We start from the raw sequence: 6366 nt of genomic DNA, 5'->3' as shown, positions 1-6366 counted from the left end.
AAGAAGAAGAAGAAGAAGAAGAAGAAGAAGAAGAAGAAGAAGAAGAAAAGGCAGTCATCTATACCAGCTACTCTTTATATATAATATAGCTCTTACTATGTGCCAGGCACTGGTGCCAAGCACTTTATAGATTATATCATTTGATCCTCGGGAGGATCCTGGGAGATAGGTGCTGATGTTTTAAAATGAGGAAACAGGCAAACAGATGGTGAGTGACTTGCCTAGGAACACACAGCATTGCTAGAAAGTGTATGAGACTAGCTTTGGACTCAGGTCTTCCTGACTCCAAAACATAGCACTCTACTGTGCCACTATTAGGAACTTTGTTCAACAGTCCTATATGTAAGTTATATAGCTTGGTCAGACATTGAAAAAGTCAAGGTCATCCGCTGCATCCTGGGCCATCACCTATCATCCTGACTTTTGTCCTGTTATGGACTTTGATAACTAGGAAAGGCTGGCAACTTAAATCCAATTCATGAGCAAGGCAACACATCACAACAACTACTACCTCACAAAATTAATTTGAATTATACCTGTTTCAGCAAACTTGCATGATTGCACAGATCAATCCTTTTATTCTCCCAAATCATAGATTTAGAGATGGAGGAAACTTGAGAATTATCCAACTCCATTAGTCAGTCAACAAGCATTTTTCAGGTGCTTACCATGTGTCTCTGTACTAAGTCCTAAGGGGATAGATACAAAGAAAGGCAAAATAAAATGAAACAAGTATTGGGAAACAGCATGCAGGCACAACAAAGGTGGAAAAAAAATGTGTATATATATATATATATACAGGATAACTTGAAGGCCACCTCAGATGGGAAGGCAGTTAAAATTAAGGAGGACTGAGAAAGTTGACAAAAGGTGGGATTTTAGCTGAGAATTGAAAGAAGCTAGGGAAGCTGGAGATGAGAAGGGAGAGGGTTCCAAGAATAAGGAACAGCCAGTAGAAATGGTCAAAGTAGAGAGATAGAATTATGTTCAAGGAACGGCACTTTAATAGATGATAAAAAACTAAGGTGCAGAAGACATAGCACTTATGCCCACAGTCCTAAAGTTAGGAAGTGTCAGAGATTGAATTTATAACCAAGCCCTTTGATTCCAGCACTACATTTCCTGACTCTCCTCACCTCCACTGACATGGGTGTCTCTGCAAATATTAAAGCAGCTGGTGTTTTTATTTGGAAAAGCTGCCTCCAACTCCTTATCCATATTTCAAATGGAGGTTAGTGCCAAAGCAAACTGAAAGGATTTGAAAAGTCAGTTAAGGTCTAGATATGGGGTAGGGGGAGAACAATTCATTAACATCCTGTAGTTGGTTATCTCTCAGATGGACCTATTAGTAGAATCTTGGTATCAATACAAACTCAACGTGTATATTAGAATTCCTTTATTTATATCTGACACACAAAAAAGAACGAAAAATAAAAGTTATAATTTAAAGAATTTAGCTGTTTCCTTCTCTTAATGTACATATTATTGTTTTAAAATTTGACTTGTATTCCAAATGTGTCAGCTTTATCAAACTCCAGAATTTCTAAGTCTCATTCATATGAAACAAATCTATCATGACATATTTTGTTAGCTGGTTTTATTTTTACAAAGAAGCTAGGAATCGATTTTGGAATTCTAATTTATTACATATACTTTTAAATTTTTTCACATTGTGAGGGGCAACTAGGTGGCTCAGGATTGAGAGCCAGACCTAGAGAGAGGAGATCCTGGGTTCAAACCTGACCTCAGATATTTCCTAACTGTGTGACTGGCAAGTTACTTAACATCCATTGGCTAGCCCTTATCACTCTTCTGCCTTGGAACCAATACACAGTATGGATTCTAAGAAAGAAGGTAAGGGTTTAATTTTTTTTTCATATTGTGGTTTTAAAGGTCTCATTTTACTTATTAATAAAAATTCAGTGTGGATGGCTCACAGATCCAGAGCTAGAAAGGGCCTGTGAAACCCATCTAAAATAACCTCTGTATTTTACAGACCCATGAAATTGAAGTGTTTGCCCAAGGTCACACAGTTAGTAGAAAAGGTAGGCTTTGAACTCACATCCTCCATAATCAGAGCAAGTTCTTCATATACTGCCTCCTATGCCTCAGACAGGTAGAAAAGGTAAACAGAGAAAAAATGTTACTTTCAAAACCACATTTCAAATCAAATCTCCCTCCTATAATTACTCTGCTCAGGGATCAAGTTCATATCGCTAAGTTAGTTATCAGGGCAGATAAAATGAGGCCTGAATAAACATTCCTAAATCTGACCAGCATATAATGAACTCTTTTTATATAATGGCGAAAATAACTAAAAGGCCTAATAGCAATTTCTCAAAAGATTTACCTCCCAAGAACTAAAAGCACACTCCATATGCTTCAAGGGGAAAAAAGTTGTTGTTATATTACTATTAGAAATCCTAGTATTATATAAAATAAATTGTTCTTAAAATTAAACAAAAAGGAAATCCTCAAAAGCAGGGGTTTAAAATGAGAGCACTCCCTTTTCCCTCCATGCCCCTACTCAACACAAATATTTTATGAATAAATATTTTATAAATTTATGAAAATGAAATATAAAAGAAATCTATATCTAACAAGCGATAAGTGATGATTATCTTACCTAAAAAAATGCAGCAGGAAGAACAATTAGTTACTATCAGTTTAATAAAGACTTTCCTAGTTAAAATCTGTACAAGTAGTAAAAAGCAAAAAATTCTGGGAGACATAAACAACCTCCCCAAAAAGTTGTGAGTGAACCAGCCCACTCATAGTAGAGTTCTAATGAGGTCATAGAACCATTATTTTCTTGATTAGCATGGCCAAAGTTCTGAGATGCAACCTCATAATAGTACCATGGTTATATGCCCCAAGGAAGAATTCTACAAAGGGAAGTCTATGGAGGAGCTCTTTGGAGGAGAGCTGTCAAGCCTGGATAAGTGCTTTATATAAATAAAGAATTCATAACATATGCATAAGTGAAACATCAAACAGGTTGAGGGACTCAGGATGAGGTAAGTAATGCAGGATAACCTGCATTTTTTTAATGGGTAAGGAAACTGAGGTTTTTAAAAGTTGAGTGACTTGTCCAAAATCACACAGCTAGTAAATGACAGAGTAACAATTCTGACCATATCATTCCCTTAATCAAAAACTTAGGAATCTCCAATTACCTCTATGATCAAATACAAAATATTCATCTTGGTATTTTTTAGGCCCTCCACAATCTGACTTCCTAATCTCTTTCCAGGTGGTTTTTCCCCCCATATTATTCTATTCCCAACAAATTGACATACAAGCTCTTCCTCAAACTGAGCAAACAATCTCCTACCTCCATGTTTTTCCAGCTTGTCCGTCTCCCCACCTTGCCTAGAATGTACTCCATCCCCCTCAATCTCTACCTCTTATAATCCTTGGTTGGTTTTTTTTGTTGTTGTTGTTCTTTTCAAGGCTCAGCTCACACAAGACCTCTTTACCTAAAGGCCTTTTCTGATCCCCAACCCTTGCCAGATGTAGGTGCTCTCTATTCCTTCAAATTATTTTGTATTTACTTGGCTATAGACCCCCCCACCCCCACCTCAGTAGAATGAAAGATCATTGATGGCAGGGATTATTTCTTATGGGTGTTTTTTCTCTGTCTACACTACTATGTACAAACATTGTGCTTTGTAACATAGTAGGCTTTGAGTAAATTGTTGGTTCAATTGTTGAATTAAATTGAGCCTGCTCCAAATGCAGCGTTACTATTCCTGGCCTGAGATTTAATTAAACAGATGAGAGAGAACTGGCTTCAAAACTATTTCTGAGGAGACAGTTAGGAGATTTGAGATAGGGATAAAGGGATCCGGAGCTTTGGTATGTTATGTGATAACAGTGGTGGATCTGAGAGGATAATATATAGAAATGGAAGTATGGAAGACAAACCATTTGGTAAAGTTTAAGGAAAATGGAGGGGTGTTTGTTTTGGGTTTTTTTTCTGAAAACCAAAGTTGCATGCCATTTGATTGCTGATAAAGGCACGAATTTCAGCCCAGTGGGCAGAGAACAATAACCTTATAAAGAAGTCACAAGTATATGTATGTTTTCATATAGAACTATATAAATGTATTCATCTATATCATTATATATATATATAGTTATAATGTTTGCAAAGACTAACCTGATGCCAGATGATCTTCATTTTGATGCTCTGATCTCTGCTCATACCAAATCAGTAAAATTACTAATTAAACAATACTTAAAACAAAACAAAATTTAATACTCCCAAGCAATTTCCATGTTCAGTGAACTTTATGACTATGAATGAATGAATGCATTCTGCCTCTAACAGAATTGGGCTATTTTAGTTTTGCGATTGAGGCAGTGAAACTACCAAGAGATTATACAATTTTCTTCAGAATAAAAGATGGGTTACATAGCTAGATTAGTGTCAGGGTTAGTTCTACAGCCTGGGTGTCCTGACTCTTAATGTCTATCTGAACACTGAATTAAGTCAGTCAGTGAATCAATAAGCATGTATTAAGCATCCACTATCTACCAGGAACCATGCTACAAAGAAAGGCAAAAAACAGCTCTTACTCTCCAACTACAGTGGAAGAAATAATATTGGCAAACAACCATGTAGAAAGAGGATCTGTAGTAATCAACTTCTGAAGTCCTATAGAGGGAAGGAACTAGCATTAAAAGGGAGAGAAGAAAGCTGCTTGGAGAGGGTGAAATTCTAACTGAAACTTGAAGCAAGTCAAGGAAGTTTTGAAGTGTAGATGAGAAGAAAGAGAATTCCAGGCTTTGGAGACCAACAGTGAAAGTGCCCAGAGTCAAAACCAGGATCCTTGGATTCCTGGATCACATAACTCTGGCAACTAGTGATCAGATCAGGTAGATTTCTCCCCCTCAAAAAAAGCTCAGCTTTAATAAACATGACCCACTTAACAGAATGTATAGCTGCAGCTATCAAGGCCATAAGATAAACAAATGAACTTGAATTTCACAGGAATTTGGGTGCCATTTCCCAGAGTTTGAAGGCGACACAGAGAAATGTTGGCTGCCTTCACAAAACAGATTATGGAAAAAAACTAAGGATTCCCTGAAGAAAGATGAACCAATGCAATGAATAAACTAAAGAAATTCAACTATACAACAACTGAAGAGTTAAATTAATAGAAACATTGGAAAAATGGTAAATGACATAGTAGCCAAGATAAAAAAGGCACTCACACCCATGACCCAAGAACTCCTGAGAAAAGAAAAAAGTTCTAGATGTGTATTAGCTGTTTACTGCATTCGTGGTATTTTGTCTTCATTCCTGGATGTCTTAGTCATGCCACAAGATTGTCCCCAGCCTCCTATCAAAGGAGAGGGGAGAGAAAGAGATTTTTAAAAATGGGTATGGACCTGTTTGTACAAAAATACTTATAGCTGTGCTTTTTGTGGTGACAAAAAAAAATTAGAAAATGAAGGAGTATCCCTCGATTGGGGAATGACTGAACAAAATGTGGTATATGCTAGTGATGGAATACTATTGTGCTCTAAGGAATGATGAACTGCTTGGTTTCTATAAGAATTGATGTAGAGTGAAATGAGCAGAACCAGGAGAACACACAGTAACTGAAACATTGTGGGGCGATGAAATCTGATAGATTTTGCTACTAATAGCAATGATCCAGGACATTCCAAAGGGACTTAGAAAGAATGCTATCCACATCTAGAGAAAGAACTGTGGGAGTAGAAATGCAGAAGAAAACATATGATTTATCACTTCTTTATATGGGCACATGATTTGGGGTTTTGGTTTTAAAAGATTATTCTATTACAAAAATGAATAATATGTTTTAAAAAAACAAAGGAGGAGAAGAAGAAGGGAACTAGCATTTATTAAACACCTTCAATATACTGGGCACTGTGCCAACACTTTTATAAATATTATCTCATTTGATCACAGCATCAACCTTCTGCAAAGAGGCCACTATACATTTAGCTGACCTTCATGTTGTCTGGTTTCACAATGGACCTATCAATCAGCACAGTCAACCTCCACTTATTAAATACTTATAGCTGTGAAAGGTACCTATGCCAGCTCAGTTCCATTGATTTTATGTCCTTAGGGGAGCAGGAATATTAACAGATATTATCCTGTGGATTGTCTGCCTGTCAGGACTAGCCCAAGGAGTATTTGCATCTTGTTTTTATTCTTCCTGAGGCTAAACTCCACTTTGGCTAATGGGAAACTTTACCTATAATCCAGATTCAGAAGCCAGGCCTGAATTTTAATTGCCTTTGATATTTTGCCTGTAGCAATTTTCACTGATAAATGAAGCCTTAGAAAATGGAATGAATGGAAACAAAAAAATTAATCAACGTGTA

Source organism: Gracilinanus agilis, chromosome 4, assembly GCF_016433145.1.
Source record: "Gracilinanus agilis isolate LMUSP501 chromosome 4, AgileGrace, whole genome shotgun sequence".
NCBI classification, from domain to species: domain Eukaryota; kingdom Metazoa; phylum Chordata; class Mammalia; order Didelphimorphia; family Didelphidae; genus Gracilinanus; species Gracilinanus agilis.
Note: the sequence above shows the minus strand (reverse complement) of the source record.